Genomic DNA, 11,617 nt, shown 5'->3' with positions numbered 1-11,617 from the left:
GGGGAGGGGCAGAACCGGGCAGAACCGGGATTAACACAGGGGAAGGGGCAGAACCGGGCCGGGAGGGGTTAACCATGGCGGAGGGGCAGAACCGGGTAGAACCGGGCAGAACCGGGCTGGGAAGGGTTAAAAATGGGGCGGGGAGGGGCAGAACCGGGTAGAACCGGGCTAGAACCGGGCTAGAACCGGGGCAGAACCGGGGTTAACAAGGGGAGAGGGGCAGAACCGGGGCAGGACCGGGCTGGGATGGGTTAAAAATGGGGCGGAGGAGGGGCAGAACCGGGCAGAACCGGGCCAGAACCGGGGTAGAACCGGGCAGAACCGGGCAGAACCGGGCAGAACCGGGCCAGAACCGGGGTAGAACCGGGCAGAACCGGGCAGAACCGGGGCAGAACCGGGGTTAACAAAGGGAGAGGGGCAGAACCGGGGCAGAACCGGGGCAGAACTGGGTTGGGAAGGGTTAAAAATAGGGGAGGGGAAGGGGGTGGGGCCAGGAGGGGAGGGGTTAATAAAGGGGGAGGGGCAGAACCGGGTTGGGAAGGGTTAAAAATGGGGAGGGGGAGGGGCAGAACCGGGGCAGCCCCCGAGGGAATTTTTTGTGGGGGAGGGGATGAAATTGGGGGGTGACAAAAAGGGAATTTGGGGACAGGGGGGTCCTCAAAAGGGGAGGGGGGAGGAGCAGCTCGAGGGGCCCAAAAAAAAAATTGGAGACCCCCTCCAAAAAATTTGGAGATCATATTGAAAAAAAAAAAAAAAAAAAGAAAAAAAAATCTCCCTCAAAAATTTTGGAGACCCCACTAAAAAAAATTTGGAGAGCTCCAAAGAAAAGTCTGGGAGAGACCACCTAAAAAACCTTGGAGACCCTTCCCAAAAAACCTTGGAGATCCCCCCAAAAAACCTGGGAAAACTTCCCCAAAATAATTTGGAGACCCCCCCCCAAAAAAAAAAAAATCTTGGAGAACCAACACAAAAATATCTTGGAGACCCCTCCCAATAAAATAAAAAAAAAATAAAAAAAATTCGGAGACCTCTCCCAAAAAATCTTGGAGACCCCCAAAATTCCTTGAGGACCCTCCCGCAAAATCCTTGGAGGCCCCTCCCAAAAAAACCTTGGGAAACCCCCCAGAAAAATTTGGAAACCTCCCCAAAAAATCCTTGGAAATCCTTTCAAAAAAACTTGGTTGTCCCCAATTGTCCCCGATTGTCCCTGATTGATCCCGATTGTCCCCAATTGTCTCTGATTGATCCCAGTTGTCCCACATTGTCCCCAACTGTCCCCAATTGTCCCCAATTGTCCCCCATTGTCCGAAATTGTCCCCGGTTGTCCCCGTTTGTCTCCGATTGATCCCATTTGTCCCTGATTGTCCCGGATTATCCCTGATTGATCCCAATTGTCCCCAATTGTCCCCGATTGTCCCTGATTGATCCCAATTGTCCCCAATTGTCTCCGATTGTCCCCGATTGTCCCCGTTTGTCGCGTCCCCGCTCAGGCTCAGGTGACACCGGGGGTGACACGATGGGATCCGCGCCTGGAGGTGAGACCGGTACCGGGAATGTCGGGATGGATCCAGCTGGGATCAGGATAGATCCCTCCGGTACCGGGAATGATCCCTCCGGTACCGGGAATGTCGGGATGGATCGTCTGGCCGCGGGGACACTTTTGGGGACACGTTTGGGGACACGTTTGGGGACACGTTTGGGGACATAGCTCCCAGCCAAGGAGACACTTTTGGGGACACAATGTCTGGCCAAGGTGACAATTTCGGGGACACCTTTGGGGACACTTTCGGGGACACAGCTCCTGCTGGAGGTGACAATTTTGGCGACACCTTTGGGGACACTTTCGGGGACACAGTTCCCAGATAAGGTGACAGTTTTGGAGAAATAACTCCTTCCCGAGGTGACAGTTTTGGGGACAATTTCGGGGACACAGTGTCTGGCCAAGGTGACACTTTTGGGGACACTTTCGGGGACACTTTCGGGGACACCTTTGGGGACACTTTCGGGGACACAGCTCCTGCTGGAGGTGACAATTTTGGGGACACTTTTGGGGACACCTTTGGAGACACAGCTCCCAGATAAGGTGACATTTTTGGGGAAATAACTCCTGCCTGAGGTGACGATTTTGGGGACACTTTCGGGGAGACCGTTGGGGACACAGTGTCTGGCCAAGATGACACTTTTGGGGACATGTTTGGGGACACAACGTCTGGGCATGGTGACACCTTTGGGGAAATAACTCCTGCCTGAGGTGACGATTTTGGGGACACTTTCGGGGAGACCGTTGGGGACACAGTGTCTGGCCAAGATGACACTTTTGGGGACATGTTTGGGGACACAACGTCTGGGCATGGTGACACCTTTGGGGACAGAACCTCTGACCAAGGTGACTCTTTTGGGGACATTTTTGGGGACGCAGCCCCCGGCCGAGGTGACACTTTTGGGGACACTTTCGGGGACACAGTGTCTGGCCAAGGTGACACTTTCGGGGACACTTTTGGGGACACAGCTCCCAGATAAGGTGACACTTTTGGGGAAATAACTCCTTCCCGAGGTGACAGTTTTGGGGACAATTTCGGGGACACAGTGTCTGGCCAAGGTGACACTTTCAGGGACACTTTTGGGGACACTTTCGGGTCCCCAGCGCTGTTCCCCGGTCCCCCCCGCCCCCTGCCAGCACCGAGTGTCCCCCGCGTTGTCACCAGCTCGTCCTGGAAGGTGACGCGCCTGGCGCGGGCTGGCGGCGATGTCGCGACACGAGGGGCGGCGCTGAGGTGGCGCGGGTGACACGGCGGGGACCTCGCGGGGACCCCGCCACCCCCGGGGGTGTCCTGGCGCTTCAAGGCCACCGCTGGAGGGGACACGGGAGTCCCGGTGTCACCGTGCCTCGGTTTCCCTCCTTGGTGACACCGCAAGGCCACCGCGTCCCTGGGGATGTCACCAGCGCCGCCACCGTGTCCCTGTCCCTGTCCCCTCCCAGTCTGGACTGGGATGAGTGGGAAACACGCACTGGTGACCCAGTGTCCCCTCCTTGTCCCCCTGTCCCTCCTCACTGTCCCCGTGTCCCCTCCTTGTCCCCCTGTCCCCCCTCATTGTCCCCGTGTCCCCTCCTTGTCCCCCTTCCTTGTCCCCGTGTCGCCCCTCATTTCCCCGTGTCCCCTCATTGTCCCCGTGTCCCCTCCTTGTCCCCATCCTTGTCTCCCTGTCCCTCCTCACTGTCCCCGTGTCCCCTCCTTGTCCCCTCCTTGTCCCCCTGTCCCTCCTCATTGTCCCCGTGTCCCCTCATTGTCCCCGTGTCCCCTCCTTGTCCTGTGTCCCCTCATTGTCCCCGTGTCCCCTCCTTGTCCCCCCTCCTTGTCCCCGTGTCCCCTCATTGTCCCCATGGCCCCTCCTTGTCCCCATCCTTGTCCCCCTGTCCCCACTCATTGTCCCCGTGTCCCCTCCTTGTCCTGTGTCCTCTCCTTGTCCCCTCTGTCCCCCCTCATTGTCCCCCTGTCCCCTCATTGTCCCCGTGTTCCCTCCCATTCCCTGTGCCACCCTTTGGGGACAATGTCCTGTGTCCTGTCCCCGCCACCGCCGTTACCTGCCCGTCGCATGGGGAGGTGACACTCGCGACCCTCGGGCTCTGCGGGATGTCCCCAGTGCCACCAATGCCGCCGGTGCCACCAGTGCCACCCCCAGTGCTACCAGTGCCACCCCCAGTGCCACCAGCGCCAGGCACCGCCCGTTAATCATTGACAGCCTCGCGCCACCCCCGAATTGTCGCACGGCGCCACCATGAGGCCACCGCGGGTCCCCGGAGTGTCCCCAACCCTCCTGAAGACCCCAAAAAGGGTCTGGGGTCCCCCAAAATTCTGCCCCAAACTCTCCCTGAGGGGTTTTGTCACCCCCTGGGAGGGAGGAGAAAAAAAACAAAAATCCCCCAAATTCCGCCAAATCACCCGAAAATAACCAAAATCGCCCTAAACTCCCCCAAAACTGCCCCAGTTCCTCCCTAAACGCCCCCAAACCTCCTAAAATCCCAAAAAAACTCCCCCGAACCCCCCTAAATTGTCCCTAAACGCCCCCAAATCCCCCTTAAATCGCCCCAAACGCCTCCAAAACCACCCTAAACTCCCCCCAAAAAATCCCCCACGCTCCCTCCAAACTCACCCTAAACCCCCCCAAATTCCCCCTAAACCCCAAAAAATCCTCCCAGTCCGAGCAGAGAGCGACACGTTCAGATCAGGCTCCTTTAATTTGCGCCTCAGCCCCCCCAAAACCCCCCAAAATCCAACGAAAAACCCCCCAAAATCCCCCCCACAACTCGAGGGGAGCAGAACCGGACCCAGGGGGGTTTCAGGATTTTGGGGAGGGGTCCTGACCCCCCCTGGGAGTTGGGGGATGGGCTCAGTATTGCATCCAGGGTGCCCCCCCCCCAAAAAAAAAAAAAATCCCCCCACCCCCATTTTCCAGCTGGGGGAAACTGAGGCACAGAGCGGTGACGTCACTCGCCAAGGTCACTTTGGGGAGGGGGCGCAGCCAGGAATGGAGACCCCCTCCCCCCAAAAAAATAAAATAAACCCCCTCCCCTATTTGGGGGTCACCACGGAGGTCTCCCCCTTCCCCAGGAGCCCCTTCCCCCCACCCTGCCCCCAAATTTTGAGACCCCCCCCCCAAAATCCGCTCCTGTTTTGTCCCCCCCTTTTTCCCACCCCCACAAAAAAATAAATGCGATGGGGTCCCGGGGGGATTTTGGGGGGTCCCGGGGAAATTTTGGGGTGCCAAGGTTTTTTGGGGGAAGTCTTGAGGGTTTTTTTGGGAGGGGGCCCGGGTGGATTTGGGTGTTCCAGGGTGGATTTTGGAGGATCCAGGGTGGATTTTGGGGGTCTCGAGGTTTTTTTTGGGGGGGGTCTCGAGTTTTTTTTTGAGGGTGTCCCAGGTGGATTTTGGGGGTCGCGAGTTTTTTTTGGGGGGGGTCCCGCGGTTTTTTGAGAGTCCCGAGGTTTTTTGGGGGGGGTCCCGAGTTTTTTTTGGGGGGGGGTTCCAGGGTGGATTTTGGGGGTCCCGAATTTTTTTTGGGGGGGTCCCGGGGGGGATTTTGGGGGGTCCAGCACAGTGAGTTTATACAGAGCTTTCCAGAACAAAGCTACTGGGAACGGCCACACGATGGCCAGAGATAAAAACGGGGCCCCCCCCGCACCCCAAAATTTGGGGAGGGGGCACAAAGGGGTCTGTGACCCCCCCCACACCCCAAAATCTGGGGAGGGGGCACAAGGGGGTCTGTGACCCCCCCCGCGCCCCAAAATCTGGGGAGGGGGCACAAAGGGGTCTGTGACCCCCCCCGCACCCCAAAATCTGGGGAGGGGGCACAAAGGGGTCTGTGACCCCCCCCGCACCCCAAAATCTGGGGAGGGGGCACAAAGGGGTCTGTGACCCTCCCCGCACCCCAAAATCTGGGGAGGGGACACAGAGGGGTCTGTGATCCCCCCCGCACCCCAAAATCTGGGGAGGGGGCAGAAAGGGGTCTGTGACCCCCCCCACACCCCAAAATCTGGGGAGGGAGCGAAAAAGGGTCTGTGACCCCCCCCGCACCCCAAAATCGCGGTGTCAGGAGTGGGGGGGACACAAAGGGGTCTGGGGGTGTCCCCAAGCCCCTCCCCCACCCCATAATTCACAGTCCAGAGAGGGGAGGGGGGACAGAGGTGACACGGGGGTGTCCCCACGGCCCCTCGGTGACACTCGGTGACACTGGGTGACACAGGAGTGTCCCCTCCCTCAGCCGCTATCGGGGGTGACACGGCGGTGACATCGTGATGTCCCCACCCCTCATCCTCTGCCCGAGGTGACACAGTGACACTGGCGGTGTCCCGGCGCTGTCCCCTCCCTCCTCCTCTGTCTGAGGTGACACACGGTGACACAGCAGTGTCCCTCCCTCAGCCACTGTCCAAGACGACACACGGTGACAGAAGGTGACAGTGACACACGGTGACACCGCGCTGTCCCTCCCTCAGCCACTGTCCGAGGTGACATGGCGATGACACGGGCGTGTCCCCACGACCCCTCAGCGGCTCTCCGAGGTGACAGAAGATGACACTCAGTGACACACAGTGACACACAAGTGTCCACCCCCAGTCGCTGTCCAAGATGACACACCCTGACAGAAGGTGACAGTGACACACAGTGACACTCGGTGACACGGTGACACGGTGACACAGTGCCAGCCCCATCCCCTCAGCCGCTGTCCGAGGTGACACTGGGTGACACTGGGTGACACTCGGTGGCAGTGCCAGCCTCGTCCCCTCAGCCGCTGTCCGAGGTGACACTGGGTGACACTGGGTGACACTCAGTGGCAGTGCCAGCCTCGTCCCCTCAGCCGCTGTCCGAGGTGACACTGGGTGACACTGGGTGACACTCAGTGGCAGTGCCAGCCTCGTCCCCTCAGCCGCTGTCCGAGGTGACACTGGGTGACACTGGGTGACACTCGGTGGCAGTGCCAGCCCCGTCCCCTCAGCCGCTGTCCGAGGTGACACTGGGTGACACTGGGTGACACTCGGTGGCAGTGCCAGCCCCGTCCCCTCAGCCGCTGTCCGAGGCCGCCCGGGGGCTCCGGGGGCGGTCCCGGCCCGGGGGGCGAGCGGGGCTGCAGGGGGCGGTGGCCGAGCAGAGGCGCGGCCCGGGCGGGTCCCGCTGCTGGCCCGGGGGGTCCCGATGGTGGCCCGGGGGGTCCCGATGGTGGCCCGGGGGGTCCCGATGGTGGCTCGAGGTATCTCGGTGCTGGCCCAGCAGGTCCCGGTGCTGGCCCAGAGGGTCCCGGTGCTGTCCCAGAGGGTCCCGGTGCTGGCCCAGAGGGTCTCGCTGGTGGCTCAGGGTGTCCCTCTGCTGGCCCAGGAGGTCGCTCTGGTGGCCCAGGGGGTCCCAGTGCTGGCCCAGGGGGTCCCGGTACTGGCCCAGAGGATCTTGATACTGGTCCACCGGGTCCCGGTTCTCTCCCAGCGGGTCCCGGTACTGGCCCAGCAGGTCCCGGTACTGGCCCGGGGGCTCCTGGTGCTGGCCCATGCGGTCCCGGTGCTCTCCCAGTGGGTCCCGGTGCTCTCCCGGCCGGTCCAGGTGCTGGCCCGGCCGGTCCCGGTACTGGCCCGGCGGGTCCCGGTGCTCTCCCAGCCGGTCCCGGTGCTCTCCCAGCCGGTCCCGGTGCTCTCCCGGCCGGTCCCAGTGCTCTCCCGGCCGGTCCCAGTGCTCTCCCAGCCGGTCCTGGTGCTGGCCCGGCCGGTCCCAGTGCTCTCCCAGCCGGTCCCGGTGCTCTCCCAGCAGGTCCCGGTGCTGGCCCGGCCGGTCCCGGTGCTGGCCCAGCGCCTGGCTGAGCCGGGCGGGCAGGGCCAGCAGGCTCAGCCCCAGCGCCTCCAGCGCCGCCTCCAGCGCCGCCAGGCGCTGCTCCAGCTCCGCCTGCCGCTCCTGCAGCTCCGCCAGCAGCTGCGACATCAGCGACTGCGACTGCCACACACGGAACGGGGAATGGGACACGGGACGGGGATCGGGACACGGAACGGGATCGGGACACGGAACGGGATCGGGACACGGAACGGGATCGAGACACGGAACGGGGAATGGGACACGGAACGGGATCGGGACACGGAATGGGATCGGGACACGGAACGGGATCGGGACACGGAACGGGGAATGGGGATACCGAAACGGGGAATGGGACACGGAACGGGATCGGGACACAGAACGGGATCGGGACACGGGACGGGATCGGGACACGGAACGGGGATGGGGACACGGAACGGGATCGGGACACGGAATGGGGAATGGGACACGGAACGGGGAATGGGACACGGAACGGGGATGGGGACACGGAACGGGATGGGGACACGGAACGGGGATCGGGACACGGAACGGGATCGGGACACGGAACGGGATCGGGACACGGAACGGGATCAGGACACGGAACGGGGAATGGGACACGGAACGGGATCGGGACACGGAACGGGGATCGGGACACGGAACGGGATCGGGACACGGAACGGGGATGGGGACCCGGAACGGGATCGGGACACGGAACGGGATCGGGACACGGAACGGGATCGGGACACGGAACGGGGAATGGGACACGGAACGGGGAATGGGACACGGAACGGGGATCGGGACACGGAACGGGGATCGGGACACGGAACGGGGAATGGAGACCCGGAACGGGATCGGGACACGGAACGGGATCGGGACACGGAATGGGGAATGGGACACGGAACGGGGAATGGGACACGGAACGGGATGGGGACACGGAACGGGATGGGGACACGGAACGGGGATCGGGACACGGAACGGGATCGGGACACGGAACGGGATCGGGACACGGAACGGGATCGGGACATGGAACGGGGAATGGGACACGGAACGGGATCGGGACACAGAACGGGATCGGGACACGGAACGGGATCGGGACACGGAACGGGGAATGGGACACGGAACGGGGAATGGGACACGGAACGGGGATCGGGACACGGAACGGGGATCGGGACACGGAACGGGATCGGGACACGGAACGGGGAATGGGACACGGAACGGGGAATGGGACACGGAACGGGGATGGGACACGGGACAGGGAATGGAGACCCGGAACGGGGATCGGGACACGGAACGGGGAATGGGACACGGAACGGGGAATGGAGACCCGGAACGGGGAATGGGACACGGAACGGGGATCGGGACCCGGAACGGGGAATGGGACACGGAACGGGATCGGGACACGGAACGGGGATCGGGACACGGAACGGGGAATGGGACACGGAACGGGGAATGGAGACCCGGAACGGGGAATGGGACACGGAACGGGGATCGGGACACGGAACGGGATCGGGACACGGAACGGGGAATGGGACACGGAACGGGATCGGGACACGGAACGGGATCGGGACACGGAACGGGGAATGGGACACGGAACGGGGATCGGGACACGGAACGGGGATCGGGACACGGAACGGGGAATGGGGACACGGAACGGGGAATGGGGATACCGAAATGGGGAATGGGACCCGGCACGGGGATGGGGACCCGGAACGGGGATGGGGACCCGGAACGGGGATCGGGACCCAGAACGGGGATCGGGACCCAGAACGGGGATGGGGACACCGAAATGGGGAATGGGGACCCGGAACGGGGATGGGGGGACCCCGAAACGGGGAATGGGGACCCGGAATGGAGATAGGGACACCGAAACGGGGAATGGAGACACCGAAATGTGGGGGGGACCCGGAATGGAATGGGGACACCGAAATGAGAATAGGGACACCGAAACCGGAATGGGGATCCCGAAACGGGAATGGGGACACTGAAATGGAAATGGGGACACCGAAATGGGGAATGGGGATCCCAAAATGGGAATGGGGAGGGGGGGCCCGAAACGGGAATGGAGGGAAGGGGGACCCTAAAAATGGTGGGGAATGGGGGGTGAGGGGGATCCCATAAATGGGGGGAGAAAAATGGGAGATGGGGACAGTGGGAATGGGGGACAGGGGACAGAGATGGGGACAAGAATGGGGAGAGGGATGGGACAAAGATGGGACAGGGATGGGGACAGGGATGGGGACGGTGGGAATGGGGGACAGAGAACAAGGAATGGGACAAGAAAAAGGGACAAGGAATGGAACAGATGACAAGGACAGGGGACAAGGACAAGGGTGGGGACAAGGACAAGGGTGGGACAAGGCCAGGCCACCAGGCTCACCTTGGCCAGGTCCACCAAGGTGTTGGCCTGGTCGTTGAGTTTGCGCTGCTCCATCTTCACACTCCTCAGCCTGGGGGGACACCAGCAGGGTTGGGGACACCAGGGATGGCTGTCACCCCCCAGGGATTGCTGTCACCCCCCTGGCATGGCTGTCACCCACCAGGAATGGCTGTCACCCCTGTCACCCCCTCAAACTCCCCCATGCAGCCCCAAACGTGCAGCCCCTCCTGGCAATCACCCCAAAACCACCCCCTGGGGGGGTCACAGCCAGTTTTGGGGTGTCCCCCCGTCCCCCCCATCCCAAAATTTGTCAGCAGAGCCCATGCAAAGCTGGGGGGGAAGGGGAGGGGAAGGGGCACTTACTTCTGAGCTCTGCAGGGGCAGGGCGGAGCAGAGACAAAACAAAGGGTTAATTCTGAGGGGACAGCGGAGCAGGGTCACCCCCCACCCCAAAATCAGCCAAAATCACCCCAAAATCACCCCAAAATCACCCAAAATCATCCCAAAATCATCCCAAAATCAACCAAAATCACCCCAAAATAATCACCCCAAAATCACCCCAAATCAGCCAAAACCACCCCAAAATCCCCCCAAATGAGCCCCTGTCCCAGCCAGGTCACACCCCAAAGCTGGAGGGGTCAGGGGTCACCCCATGGTCTGGTGTCACCCCCCCCCTCCCCCTGTGGGGACACGGTGATGGTGACAGAGGGGGATGGGGACAGGCAGGGACACCCTGGGGGGCCCATGGGGACAGGGATGGGACAGGGACAGGGACAAGGGATGGGGACAGGAATAAGGGACAAGAACAGGGAACAAGGACAGGAGACAAGGACACAGGACAGGGGACAAGGAATGGGAACAGGGACAGGGATGGGGACAGGAATAAGGGACAAGAAAAGGGAACAAGGACACAGGACAGGGACAGGGGACAAAGGGTTTGGGACAGGGACAGGGGACAAGGAATGGGGACAGGGGACAAGGATATGAGATGGGGACGGTGGGAATGGGGGACAGGGAATGGGGACAGGGGACAAGGACAAGGGACAAGAATGGGACAGGAGACAAGAACAGGAACAGGGGGACAAGGAATGGGGACAAAGAATGGGGGACAAGGGATGGGGACAAGGAATGGGGGACAATTGACTGGGACAAGGGACAAGAACAGGGGGACAAGGAATGGGGACAAGGGATGGGGGACAAGGGACAAGAACAGGTGACAAGAATGGGGTGACAAAAAATGGGGGACAAGGAATGAGGACAAGGAATGAGGGGACAAGAACAGGTGACAAAGAATGGGGGACAAGGAATGAGGGGACAAGAACGGGGGACAAGGAATGGGGACAAGGGACAAGAAGAGGGGACAAGGAATGGGGACAAGGACAAGGGACAAAGAATGGGGACAAGGAATGGGGGACAAGGGACAAGAACAAGGGACAAGGAATGGGGACAAGGGACAAGAAGAGGGGACAAGGAATGGGGACAAGAACAAGGGACAAGAACAGGTGACAAAGAACAGGGGACAAGGAATGAGGGGACAAAGAATGGGGGACAAGGGACAAGAAGAGGGGACAAGGAATGGGGACAAGGACAAGGGACAAAGAATGGGGACAAGGAATGGGGGACAAGGGACAAGAACAGGGGACAAGGAATGAGGATAAGGACAAGGGACAAGAAGAGGGGACAAGGAATGAGGACAAGGGACAAGAACAGGGGACAAGGAATGGGGACAAGAACAGGTGACAAAGAACGTGGGACAAATAATGAGGTGCCAAAACCAACAAAACCAAGGACAAACAACAGGCGCCACACCCAGCGGGGTGACAATCACCCACACGACCCCCGCCTGTCACCCTCAGGGAGGTGCCACCCCCTTGGGGACAGGGGCGTGGCCAGGGGGTGACAAGGAAGCAG

This window comes from Erithacus rubecula (assembly GCF_903797595.1).
Source record: "Erithacus rubecula genome assembly, chromosome: 28".
In the NCBI taxonomy this organism is placed as follows: Eukaryota; Metazoa; Chordata; class Aves; order Passeriformes; family Muscicapidae; genus Erithacus; species Erithacus rubecula.
The sequence above is the reverse complement of the archived record's forward strand: the minus strand, read 5'-3'. Positions refer to the sequence as shown.